Here is a 14,251-nt window from a genome sequence, read left to right as displayed (position 1 = left end):
TGTAGAAAATACATTATACAATGTGGCATATAATGAGTTCTGAGTGGGGGTAGGAGAGAACCAGTTGTTAACTATGACTAAAATGACCAGTTTTCCAGTGCAGTTGTCTTCTAATTAAATTAAGTGTGAGGCACAGTCATTGAGATGTGCTATAATGACTTGCTTGGAAGTTTTTTTCCCTTTCACTTTTTTTTTCTTTTTCATTTTGCTTATTAGAATACCTTACACCTTTCAACATTAGAAGAGCGTAGTGGGGGGGAAGAGAAGAAATGCTTTTGGCAGATGCCATGCCAAGACACGTATTACTCACCATCCTCCCACTCACAGTCAGGAACGCAGCTCATCTATTTCTTAGCTCCTTCCACTAACTCAAACACTCAGTATTACCCCTCAATTGCAATTTCAAAAAGACAAGCCTCTTAATGACAAAGTAGGCTGCCATTCTATTAGCAGCAAAATAAATACAGCTGTAATGCTCAACGCTGCATCAAGCTAAAGTGATGCCTGTATTTACTCTCAGGTGTTAGGGATTATACCCAAAACCAGTTCTGTTCCAGAATAGCTTCCAGCTGAGCATCTGACAACGCCAGTACGGTACCCAGGAGATGAGATCCAGAGAGCCTGGCACCCCAGAAGCATGTCTAGCAGGCACAAGTTTCTCCTCACTTTATGGTTAATATTTTCTATAAGATCTGACTTAGAGAAGAAACAACTTATTATATCAGGGGTGCTTATCTTTACAATAAACTACTACAGGTCACCTGGTAGAGGACACAACAGATATTAAAGTGATTATAGCCTTTCTCTTAGTCAAAATATAGAATTACATATGTGTTGGTAGTGATGTCGGTAAAACCATGCAGAATGGCAGTTTTCTGTGTTTTATAAGCTCACTATTTTCCTGTTTACTACATTTCAAATACAAAAGAGTTTCACAGTGGCAGGGTAAGACCAAGAGGCTGTGAATGAAGAGGGGGGTGCTGGGGGATGTGGGTAGGCATAGGGTAGGAAGAGGGCATAGAATGGCTTTGAAAAGATAGGAAGGAAAGATTCTATTTCTCTGCAATGGGTTTGTATCAGCCAGGCTTAAATAATGGTATTGCAAATTAAGGCCCAGGGGAATTTGGAGCATACGAGTAAGCTTTTGTTCTCCAAACCCCAAAAGGTATGTGGGAGATTTGGGGGTTTGTTTCCATTTAAATGGCATATGTATTTCTAAACAATAAGTTAAACTTTTTTGCTCTTTTTATTGTACAACCTTGCTGATTCAGTACCTGTTAGGAAAGATGCTATTCCCAACCAATGTAGCAACAACTCTTTCAAGTAACAATTATCTGTTACTGTACTTAGCACTTTCATTTACGTGCCTTCAGAACTTCTGAACAAGGAAGAAAGCAACAAAGCTAATGTAATAAACCTCACAGGGAGTGGGGGTGGAGGATGGGAGGTGGGGGAAGCAACAGATCGAAAGAAGAGTGCGGGTAAAAGTCATGTGAAGGGATGCAAGCTTTCCAGTGTAAACACAGAAGCTAATTAGTATGTTGTGATTTTAAAACATATTCTGTTATCAGAAAGCAAAATAGAAATCCATACTAAAAAACCAAAAATCTTCTGAAGTCTTTAAAGCAGGTGGACAAAAACGTAGGCACACACAGTCAATACACCTCCACTGCCCCCACCCCGCACACATGTACAGATACAAAATTGGGTTAGTTTTCTGTAAATAGGCTTAGCTCCTGTAAATATATCTCAGGATTTTAGGTGTACTTTTTCATACTGTAAGGTTTCTATACAAAACCAGTTTAATCTAAGTGCCTCTGATTATTATTAGAAACTCATTATTTGAGGACATCTATCTTTACAGTAACTATGCACCATTAAGGAGCACAATGCACATAATTGTTTAAAAAAGCTGTGAGGGGGAGGGGGAAAGGAAAAGAATCAGGAGGAGGGAGAAGATAGCTAAGGAAGACTTTGCAATTAGAACAGCATCATCTATTCTGCATTTTTTTCCTTGGAGTATCTACACAGTAACAAATAGTTTAAAGTTTCCTCTGAGCAAAATCACAAATGAATCATCCCTTATACCTTTATTAATGCATGTATTTTTGTCCTGATGAATTTAAAATGTGTTTTTACAACCACCAAGAAAAAGCAAAAGCTCTGTTTCTTCTATCATACAGCATTAATACCTCAAGAGGGAGACTGGAACATTTAAGAAGTACAAATAAAGCTAATGCCTACCATTTTCTGGGGAAATTCCTTATAACACCTAGCTTCTAAAATTTGTTGCACAACTGCAATAGAAATTCCAGGGACTCAGTGCTTCTGATAACCAAGCACCCAAAAGTGGAAAGTTGAATTACACTTTCTGAGATGCAATACTATTTGTGATGTTATCTCAGCCACTCAGACCCTTCAAGCTCAAACTGCAGCTGTTGTAATGCTCTGAAAAAGAGAGGAACTTTAGTCCAAAAAGGACTTGCCTGTCATGAATGAAAGTAGTGAATTCTACAATTTCTAAGCAGATGACATCCTGGGGAAGTGGGGGTGGGGTGGTGTTTGCTAATTACTCAATAACATAACATCTTTCCTTAATTAATGCTGAAAATTATTACTCCAAATAAATACTAGTGTCAATTTGTTATTCTGTACCGTATGGATAATATATTATAACTGAATTATAACTGAATATTTCTAACTAGTGAAAACTTTAAAAATGTCATGCATTCAGGCACTGTTCATTCAGTCTCTATATGCACACGTTGAGATCTATTTTACGTACAGCTCATAGTGAGATATATTTTACCTACATCTAACTTTAAAAAACAAAGGCTTCTGATATTTACTGAACCATGTGTTTCAACAAATATGTTCTCTGCATATTAAGTGTGCCTGTGATATGACTGCCACACTGACAAATGCTAGGGGGCCAAATAATGACAAGTGCCTCATACATAGGGTTTACTGACATTAATCTGAATAACACTTCTTGATGGGATGACCATGGTTACCCATCATGGTTCATGTTACCACTAAAGTTTTTTAAACTGAAAGTGGAAAAATAAATCAGTGTTGTAATATAAAGAATGCCTACACAGGACAGAAGTATGATATACAATGAATGAAAGTCAAAGCACAAAATGAAAATCAATTATTAAGAAAGGTTAATTGCAGCATGAAGAGTTTCCAAAATATACTTATTACTGCTTTTATTGAAGGGAAAGAACAAGAAATAAAAAAATTATCAGAAATTCTATGAACACATGAAAAATTATTATCTTTAAAATTAAATATCTGCTTATTTATTGTATGTTCAATACAGTACCACTACAGTTAAGAAGTTAATATAAAGCCTTATGATATAAAGATCTAACATCAGTAAACACAAAACCACTTAATTTTGTAAATCAAGTGTTCATTTTGTTGAAGAACTAATAAATTTATAGTTTACTTCCATATTAAAAATAACGGAATTTTGATGGTTTAAATTTGATGATGTTTAAACCCAACAATTTTCTAACTGGAAATAACCAGTTCACAAATTATCACAGGTGACTTTAAGTCTATATTTTCATAAAAAACAACACAGACTATTTTAATTTTAATTTCTCTACTTTAATAATGCAGCTGACCTATTAAGCTTAAAGATCTCCAGCAAACTCCATATGCATATTAAATAAAACAATTTCATAGAATGCAAAACAAATTAATAAAAACATTTTCCATACTGAGTTTTCATACGGCCACATTGCACTGTTATTTTAGAGCTGCAAGGGGAAACAGAACTGTATCCACATACTAAGAGTATATTTCTGCAATATTGTATCTAGTCATGTGGTCCACAAATGCCAACAACAAGGGACTGAAAATAGGATCAAATCTTTTCTTTCTCAGAAACAATCTTGTAAGCATCTGAGTTCCCAAAGACATAAAAGAATAGTTACTTTTCTGAGATCTTTTGATATTGCTCTTCATGGTGGAGCTATCCACAAGTGATGGGAAAGATCTCTTTTGAAAGTAAATGGTGCTCCTTCAAATGTGTTCAGAAACATCTTTGCTGTTCCTTTCTCTGTTTCTCAAGTTTAACTTGAAAAGGATGCTTGATTTTTTAAAATTTGGTTTAGGTATCACAATGGGATACCTAATATCAGTCGGTGCTTGCAAACCTTATTCTTCCAGCATGGAATCTAGCTGTTTCTTTCTCTGTGTCAACACAGGAGGCTGAAGTAATCAGATAGGTCTAAAGAACACAGAGGATGTTAACCTGTACTTTCTCAGAATCTGTGATGAGTAGGTTCATACTTTCAACATGATCACACTGAGCCATAAGGCATATAAATAGCTACTTTCACCTAAAAGCACAGCTATCACAGCAGTTTGTACAGTAGGGCTATGAGTTCATAATATTTTAAATGTCAATATTGATTCTATTGTTATGGATTAATAATTTCTGCATATCATTTTATCATTCCAATCCACCCTCTGCCATTATTCAGTAATATAAAGTAATTTTTGGCTCTTCCCCTCACCATGTCTCCAGCAGACAAGCACACAAAATCAGTTGTACTGTCTAGGAATATATTTGCAACACTACAGTTTTAAGTTTTATTAAGTGATAATTCAAGCTCGCTGTATAAATGTTTTTTTTATTAATGAGTTGCTTGTATGCTAGAATGGACGAGACAAAAAGGCAAAAACATCTTGGATGAAAATAGAGATGTTATTTCCAACATTAAAAGGCAAACAGATGTTATTCTAAATCAGGTAAAAAAAAACCCCAAAACATCTTAAATGAAAACATAAAGATACATTCCTGCCACAAACCCCTGTGACCCACCAGGTTCAGCCCTTTCTCCCATCTCCTCTCAATATTCATTTACAAATTCCCTTCAGATTAGTAGGAGTTACACAAACATGCCTTCATGTGTCCCTTAAGCATTTTATCACACTGAAGAAGAGAAACAAGAAGTTCAATTGTGACCTGTATCAGAAAATCATTCATTCAGAACCTGCTCAATTAGATGTGAGACCGCTATCTTAGTTCATGAAGTTTGACCACAGTATGCTCTTACTGCTAAACTGTTAATGCAAATAAGATACACATTACTCAAACAAATTTATCATCACCAATCTATAACCAGCATGACACATGCATACATTCTAAAATATCACACAAACTGTTGCATACATCTTCATACATTGAGCTATTCATCTACAGAAGGTGAGCCACATGCTTTAACGAAGAGTACAGAACAGATTAAAAGTAGAACACAAAAAGGTTAAAAATGGACAACAGAAAGTCTGGGTAATACATGATTTCAAGGACTCTGGAACAAAAATGTACTTACATGACCAAAATTTGTAATCACATCAAAATAATCTCAGCATTTTGTCCACATACCTTTCAGGGTATTTGAAATTTAACTAGCAATATGCTAGCAGTAGCTACACTATAAAAGAACTGAGAAAAGAGTTTCTCAGTTACAGTTAAATAAGGACTAGTAATTGCTATTTCAGCATTTCATGGCATATCAGACTACACACTTAATACACTATTATAGAAAAAAGAATTTTAAAAATCAGTCAGTGGCATGACAGTCATCTGTAACTACATTATTTTTAATTAAGCCAAAATACATGAAACTTTTTCCCCTCTGCAGAAAAATGATTTAAAGAACAAAGTTTTAGTCCATTATTCAAATAATGTATGGTTGTTCTTTCTATTGTACAACTACAATAGCTTTTGTAGTAAGGAGTGTTGCTTATATGATTAAAGAGATAGTTGAGCGTTATGATATGTTTGACAGGTACCGTTCGAAGCACTATCAGAACAGACACACAATACTGTTATTAACATTCTGTGTGTGCCGATACCTTATTGCAACAGAGCTCGGCAAAACGAAAGCAGAGACTCCACATTTTCATCACTGCAGACATCTCCGTATGCCCTTAATCAGTGGTGCTTTCTGCAGATTACACTTTTTTGTATTCATCCCATTCTCAAACTGACCTGTCAAAGCCCAATCACTCCCCCAGTTTCTCAAGATTTTGGTAACCAAGACTGACCAGCTATTTTTCTTTCCATTTTCCCTCACTTGTCACACAGCGGGGCCAACCCCAACAGGTATTTAGAAGTAACAGTAGTGAAGTCCACTTGTGCTTAGTAGATTCCTGCAAATACAAATTATCCTCCAAGAAATATAATATATATATGCATTCTCTTTAACATGCCCATTGAGGGGACGGCAGGTACAATTATTAAAGGTCTGAAAGACTTAGGTTTCCTTTGACCTCCATTACACCTCCAGTGTAGGATTCTCTGCTCTTTGAAGGGTAAGACTGTATTTGTCGAACCTACAGCAACACTGGCAAGTGGTTGTCTCTGTTTTTCTCTATTAGCTACCATTCTTTAAAGGAATACAGATTCATCAGTTTCATTAAGGGAGATCTGTATGTTGTTTTGATTGAGAGATTTCTTTTTTTTTTCTTTTGGTTTTTTTTTTTTTTAAATAAAAATTGAATGATCTTAAGGAATTTTCTTTATACTCACATTTCTTACACACTCTATAAAAATATCATTGACATAGGGTGAAAAGGTCGCATACCTCATCGAAATGGAGCCAAGTACTCCCGTAAGGTTTTTCACCTGGAAAATACCCCTGTAACTAATTCTATGTATTGGATTTTTTTAATTATTATTTTAGCAACAACAACAACAAAAAAAAAACCTCTGGGCCTTTTCCCAGCTGAGAGTTCCCTGAAGTCATCTTTCCCATAAGGAAGATAAGTTTTCACTTAGAGGATAGCATCTCTAGCAGCAAGATTTTAATACTCTGCAACAATATCAGGGATACGCAATCCTGAATTTACGGCTCTTCAAATTGCTTTTATAGCTATACTATTCATTTCGGATCAGATGCTTATCTAAAATTCCATACATCCATAATATCCAATTTAAAACAGCTTCCAATGAGTCAAAGAACAGTACTGGGAAAAAAAAAAAAAAAAGACAAGCCACCACAACCAAAACTAACAACAAACAAAAAAGCCACCGTGGTCCAGATTCTGGGAACTGTAAATTATTTTATCTTTTTAAAGCTAAATATTTTTTACACCAGTTAAGGATTGGGCCCAATAGGTACAATTCCACTTCAAACTTCATTTTTTTCACCTACATAATACTGCTTCTCATCTGCTCTGTTAGTAACACATGAGAATTTCTAATTAGCTCATTCCAAATTATTTTTACAGTTATTTTTATGCCTTATCAATAACTGAGAAGAAAAAAAAAGTGCTGATTTATCAATTAATCAAGCCTTATGGACATACGCTATTCCTCAATACTTCAGAAAAGTCTGCAGAACAATTTCCTCCAATCATAAGATCAATGAATCAATGTAAAACCCCAGTAATTAAATTTATCAACTTGGTATCAATACATCCAGCACTTTATGAAAGTATTGTGTGAAGTTTTTTCTGTTAACGGATACATTGATTGAGGGCAAAGAGCCAAATATTTCTATTATTAGATCTGGAGATGCAAGATAAAAACTTAGTCTGTCATAAACAACATACAATTGTTTCATATAGACAGATCTCATGCTGATTTTGTACCATTAAACCCATTCCAACAAGCAGATAAGCCTATTAATTGATGATTAGGACTACAGAAAGATCAGTCATCATATCCAATGATTCTTGCATGCATTCAATGAATAACCTTATTGACAGGAACCATACAGAATAATTCTCCTCTAGGAATTATATTTTAAAAAGAAACTGAGCATCTAAACACTAGCAGATTCCAAACCTTGTTCATTCAGCATAAAATAGCTTTATTAAGTTTTGAAACTAAAGCTTTGTATTTTGAAAGCGATTCTCTCTCCATTATATGTAACAGTTATTAATAGAGAGGTGAAAAATAAAGCCCAAAGATGACACATCTCATAAGAGCCATAACAGAAACAAAACCAAGAAAACAAAAACACCATCCAAGTGTTATACAGTTCAATTTTCAAAGGGCTAGTATCCAAACTATTCTGGAATATATTTTTAGTTGCTATCCCTTACTACATACACATAAGCAAGTAGGGCACAAAAGTTCATCAAGTGCCATTTTTCAATTATAAGAAATAAAAATAGTAGGGCTTTTTATATCAAGAAAATAAACCACAAAAAATCTTTGGCTATGCTTAACTATAAAAAAGCTTAAAGAACAGATAATGACATAAGACTAGTCATTTTTTCCCATGAACTGTATGATGAAATTATCAATAACAATACAATCTTAATATTTCTAAAATGCTACTACAATAAGCAAACATTCCTGTACTTGCACAATGTTGCAATACATAAAAACAATCTGAGCTAATAGTGAAGGTATCTTAATATGACGGGAGGAAATAACAACAAAACCTCCAAACCCACCAGATTCACGTAGGAGTCACATCCTGTTACAAACATCAAACAACAATGAGCCTTTATTACCATGCTATGATTCCTTCATTTCAAACATGATTAATTAGCAACTATAACACTCACCAAAACTCCCACCACGCTGTTGTTTGCTCCCTATTTTCAAATGGGTCTCTATCAAGTATTCATAAGCAGCGTTAGTCTCATTTACAACACTGAAGAAAAGAAGTCAAAGCATCTTGCTTTAAGGAAGATTTCACTCATACCCTAGCCAAAAAAAAAAAAAAAAAAAAAAGCACAGAAAAGAAAACAGAAACCCAACAACCAAACACCAAACCCTTGTTTCTTCAAAGGGATTCCATTATATTCCAAACACAAACTTTATGCAAAATGAAAAACTTTTTAGTGAAGCTGCTAAACAATTTAGATGGTTGAAAATAGAGAAAGATAAAACATCAGTTTTAGTCTTTGTTTTGGTCTTTTTTTTTTTTTTTTTTACTTGAAATCTTAACTTTACATTCAGTTTGAAATACACTGCTCCTGTTGAGAATGAAAGCATGGTTCATGTGCTAAAAATGGATAGAAAAAGAGAATCAGAAGGGGAAGAGACACTTAACAGTACTCTTAACATGTTTTAAGCTGTGCTAACAGATACCTTCAAATGTACCTTACTTGCAATAAACATGACTTTGGCAGTAAAAGAAACTTTGCTTCACAGGGATGAGAGGTGGAAACTGAGATTACAAATAGAAGAAGAAGAAACAAGATGGAGAGGAGAGGAAAAAAAATTGCCTTCTCAAGTAGAACTCTATAAATACCATCAGAAAGACAACAAAAAAAGGTTCCATTTGGAAGCAACAGATGTATTCCTAAGCAAGAAAATATCCCCGATGAAATAATGCAGAGAGTCATACAGACAGGATCTTTAGAAGCCTGAAAAGAAATTGTCTGTGTGGGAAAGCTAAAGTTTCCATGTGAAAATAAAAACAAAATAGAAGATCTGATACCTCCTTAGTTTACCAGCTCTTATATCAGAGATGCTTGATGATTTTGTCACACCCAGAGCAGAGCAATTTTTAAGTGCAAATCAGTCCTACTCTCTCCAGCTTTCTCAATTTTATAAATTTGGTATCAAAAACATCAAAGCAGCTTCCACTTCGGACCTAACTTTTAGAGGATCAATGTGACAAGTCACTGCTTGATAGATGTTTCTCTTGATAAACGACTTGTTCAAAAGAGACATTGTAGCTTTCATTTCCTGACCACAACACACTTTTAATTTGCAACAGCAGAGCTGCTCGAGTGTGACTAGTTCCCACTTCCCAGTCTTTCAGGACTGTGGCACTGTCAGGCCACATGCACGGGCAAAATAAAAACTCAAAAAGAGATGAATTTGCAGAAAGAATTTTAGCAAAACTTTTCCTCAAACAGGAACCTGATTATATTTGATTTCTCCTAACAGTGGGCTCTTAAACACCCCCTCCCAATCACCCTCAATCCTTAGCATTTTAAGGGAAGCAAGGAAAGAGAGAAGTCATATTGAAAATATATATTTAAGCACCATAGAATATATATAGCTGCCTAATAGTATCATGTTTATTACACATACATATATTACTGCTACTATAATTATTATTATTATCTGAGAATTGCATTTAACAGTCCAAACCGTCCACATCATCCAATTTCAGCTCTCAGCATACTGTCCGATTCCCGATTTAAAATTTATAAATGTAATATCCTCCTCATCACAAGCAGCAGTCCAATCTGCTCTGAATATATATTACAGCTTTAACATCACAGAGGGAAATCTCCCATCTGGCAATCACATTTGCTCCAACAGCTCTAGGAAAAAAAAAAAAATGTTCTGCTCTCGCTTGCTTGCTCTTCTCCTTAAAACATTTCTCAGAGCAAATTATGTGCATCTAAAATAAACAGTTGCCTTATTGATTGTTCCAAAGTCAACAAGTTCTAAATGCAAAATGCAATCAGATCATTTCCATCACATAGCACCTGGGATATGTTTAGCAATACAGTCACCTACAACACCAAAATAGGAGTGTACATTGTGCAACTGTCTCTCAATTTCTTTCTTGCATTCAGATATGTTATTACGAGAGATCATCAGCCACACACAGCAGACCTCCCCCTTATCCCAAACACACACACACACACATGCACACTCTCTCCTAGGGTCTCTCTCCATCCTTATTTGTTACTACCACACACAATTAAAAGTGAACATAAAAGTGAATCCCTTTTTGGTTGCACAAAACAGACTAGTCACTTTTATTGTTACTTCCTTAGCCTTAACTGCATACCTAGAGGTGCACCGACTGCACCACAAGGAGCTCTATTGAAATTCCCCATGCTCCATTTTATCTGACTTTTTTGGAGGAAGGGGCAGCATGGGGGTCTGGAGAGTGACCATTAAAATAAAGCCAGTTTCAGCACCTGATTATTTAATTCTGTTAAGCATTGAAAGCAGAGCAGTGTGAACCAGACACTTGTAAACTGAGCATAAAATACTCCTTATTAAATTGTATTAAACATTCGGCCACAACAGTAATTTTGTTTGTTTACATGCAAAACATTCCCTCACCCCACATCAGTTAGAATCTCTAGCAGTTGATTACGCTGAAAGAGAGGGAAAGGCAGCTGGAGTTTAAATAACTACTAAAAAAATACTAGTTTGCAAAAGGAAAAGATGCATTTTAGGCATGTATGTATAAGCACATAGATGTGTAGGTGTTCATTGCTACACGTTTTTGCCCTCTCCACTCACCGAGTTTTACTAATTTACATACCATTGGAGTTCAGTGGTGTGTATAGTGCATAGTGCACTGCTGGTAACATGCAACTTCAGGTTTTACAACTGAGACCAATACAATGCACAAAACTAATGCCATAATTGAAGCAGAAACGATAAACAAATGATAGCAAGAGAAAAAAAAAAAACGCTTATATATACACGAGAAAATATACTATTAAACATTAGGTATTTATTACAAAATATTTGCATGCAGAGTCCTCGGTGCGTTATCATGCTATTTAAATTTGTCTTTGCTATTTAGATGCAAAGGAAGTAGATCCCAAAACGGACATACCATAAACACTGGTGCTACTGATCATTTCTTGCTGGCAGCACAAAAAGCTGAATTGGATTTTTCACAAGCAGGAATTCCAAAGGTTGCTTTTCATTAAAGCCACTTTTCCTCTCAGCTATCAAATGTCACTGCCTTGAAACGTGGGCCCTTTCGTCAGGTATTCATTTAACCTACATGCATATAATTAAGTGGGAAAGCAACATCAACAAAAAGGGGATCTCAGATCACAAGAGAAGAAAGAAAGGGGGGAAAAAAAAGCACATGACCAGGAATGCAAGTCCATGTCAATTTCACTCACTCCCATTGAAACTAACAAGAGCTCCAGGGAGGATAGTAATAGGATCAGTGGATTGTATATACCATTAAATTATACATCTTTCTCTCCCTCCTGAGCCAACAATACGCCCACCACGCTGTACCCCCTCCAAGATGATGTGCTTACATTTTACTGCAACAGCTCCTCTGACATATTCGTGCCCCCCCCCTTCAGCCAAGACACAGCAATTTAAACCTAACTTTTGTTCTGCGAGATTCTCATTTGCACTTATTTGGCCAGAAGTTAGTTGCCTCAATGTCCAGACCCGCGTTACCTGCAGTTTCTTATTTTCAAAGCAACTTAAAAATAAATCCAATTAAGAGGAAGAGGAGGTGGGGAGGGAGCTTGCAATCGCGAACTCTTAATCTGCCTACTATTGTTGGCAATGATCAAGGAGGAAAAACCATGCACTGCGATTGTATATCTGTACTTTCCAGACTACGATCAGGCAAGCAGACCGGAGTGCTTAGTATCAGAAAACGACCGCAATTTAGGCAAAATATTTAGGGCACGAACAGGCAATTAATACGCGGCTGTGTAGGAGATCTTTAATAAAATTTAAAACGATGGTAGGGAGACGGGGTGAGGGGGGGGAGGGAGGGAAAAAAAAAGATCCTCTTACCTGGAGATTTGGTACAAGAACCCGATAGGTTAGAGTAGCATCGATCCGATGTGTTTGCTGATGAATGGGGGCTCGGGTTAAGTGAAGGTGCCTATGATTTGAAATCATTCCAAGTTTTTGAAGGGAAGACTGACTGCAGCCTCTGCCATGTTGGAATTTCAAACCCAAAACAGCTGCTTTGCAAGGAGCCAGCATGCCAGCAGCTGGACGCCTGCGCAGAGCGCCGCCGAGCCAAATTCAAATCACTTTCACGCGAAGAGCCAAAGATCAGTTTTCAAAGGGGGAGCGGCGCGGGGGGCGGGGGCGCTCCGCGGTCCTGCGCGCCGGGGCCGCCGCTTCCCGCAGGGGCTGGCGGGGTGTCCGCGCCGCGGCTCCGCTCCCTCTCCCCGGGGCCGCGGGACGGGGGCAGTGGGCAGCGGGCTCCCTCCGCGGCGGCGGCAGCAGCGGCAGCGGGGCTCCCCTCGGACGCGGCGGCGCGGGGCCGGGGCCTAGCGGCAGCCCGCGGGGCAGGCGGGCGGGCTCCGGCAGCGGAGGTTTCCCCCGGCTGCGGCCGCCTTCGCTTCACTGCGGCCGCCCCGCGTTTCCCCGCCTGGGGCCGGTGGGGCGTCCCGGCTCGACCGGCAGCGGCCTGCGCGGCCGCCCTGGTCGGCAGCTCCTACGCCGCGTCCCCGGGCGGGCGGGCGGCGTCGGGGCTCGCTGGTCGCCACCGCCTCCCGCCCGAGGAAAATGGCCGGGGTGGAAGTGCCGTCCCGGCCCGAGCGACGGCGGCGGGGCCGCGCAGCCGTGCCCCGGCCCCGCGCTGCTCCCGGGGAACCCCGGCCGCTGCCCGCCGGCGCCCGGCTGCCAGCAGCTGCGGAGAGGCAATCCCGCTAGCCGGCAATGGCTGAGGGGCCCCGGCAGCCACACCTCCCTCTCCCCGCACTTCCCAGCCCGGCTCTGCGGGGGATGGCAGGGAGCCAGCTCAGCTACCCCGGCCCACAGCTGCCGGGGACTCCCCTTGCATCAGAGGGATTCCCCGGGGGGGGCTGTTAGACGGGCTTTACAGCCGCCTCATGCTGGCTGGGAAGGCGTGTGGTGGCCAGGCGGCAGGCACAGACCGGGCCCTGCCTCTCGCACGCGGGTCTCCCCGGCGCGGCCGAGCCCCGTGCGCCGGGGCTGCCCAGCACCCTGCTCTCCCCGCTCCATCGCCGCACACGGCTGCGTGCCCGCTTCCCTGTCACCGCAGCTCTGGAAAGGGGAGTGAGAGCTTCTCACAAGACAGATCCACGTTCTTGGGCTTGCACCTGATGGGACTATCAGAGCATTTTTACCTTCTAACAGGGAAGAAGCCGTGCTGTCTGGATGCTGTTCCTGGGCTTTGGTTTAGAGTCCTGGAGTGGTTTCACTTCCTCTCTTCCTTGTCCTGCTGTGGAGTTAAGGATGGCTTCGGAGGGTTGTTTGTCCGTCCTGGATATAGAGGAGACTGATTAAATTTTCTTTGTAAAAATGGAAGATGTAGAGGCCGTTAAGGCTCTGGAGGAGGCAGGAGAGAACAGTCCCAGGGGATTAGCATCTGGAGGAGTGGGAATAGGCTCATTTCCCGTCTGTTTCCCTTTGCAGTAATATAGTAGGCCTAAATAAAACTCTGAACTAGTTGCCAGCAGAAGCTGCTGTGAGCTGTCAGCCAGTCCCTATCTTACCCAGGTAATGGAGAAGGAAAAGAAAGAACAGGAAGGCCTGTCTGGTTGATGTTCTCCATGCAGTGATTTAGTTAATCCAAAATTATTTTTACCTGCTGGTGAAAATAGG

The 14,251-nt window shown here is 39.3% G+C and overlaps 1 long non-coding RNA gene across 1 annotated transcript; it reads right to left on the bottom strand.

Moving 5' to 3' along the window:
* Positions 1-11,400: 11,400 nt before the first annotated feature.
* On the bottom strand, positions 11,401-12,550 carry LOC128810339 (uncharacterized). The gene is made up of 2 exons (XR_008438017.1): positions 12,464-12,550; positions 11,401-11,695 (listed from the first exon to the last, which is right to left on the bottom strand). It is a non-coding gene; the product is annotated as an uncharacterized LOC128810339 (long non-coding RNA).
* Between the last annotated feature and the right edge of the window lie 1,701 nt (positions 12,551-14,251).

Source organism: Vidua macroura, chromosome 7 (assembly GCF_024509145.1).
Source record: "Vidua macroura isolate BioBank_ID:100142 chromosome 7, ASM2450914v1, whole genome shotgun sequence".
Classification (NCBI taxonomy): domain Eukaryota; kingdom Metazoa; phylum Chordata; class Aves; order Passeriformes; family Viduidae; genus Vidua; species Vidua macroura.
The sequence above is the reverse complement of the archived record's forward strand: the minus strand, read 5'-3'. Positions and strand labels throughout refer to the sequence as shown.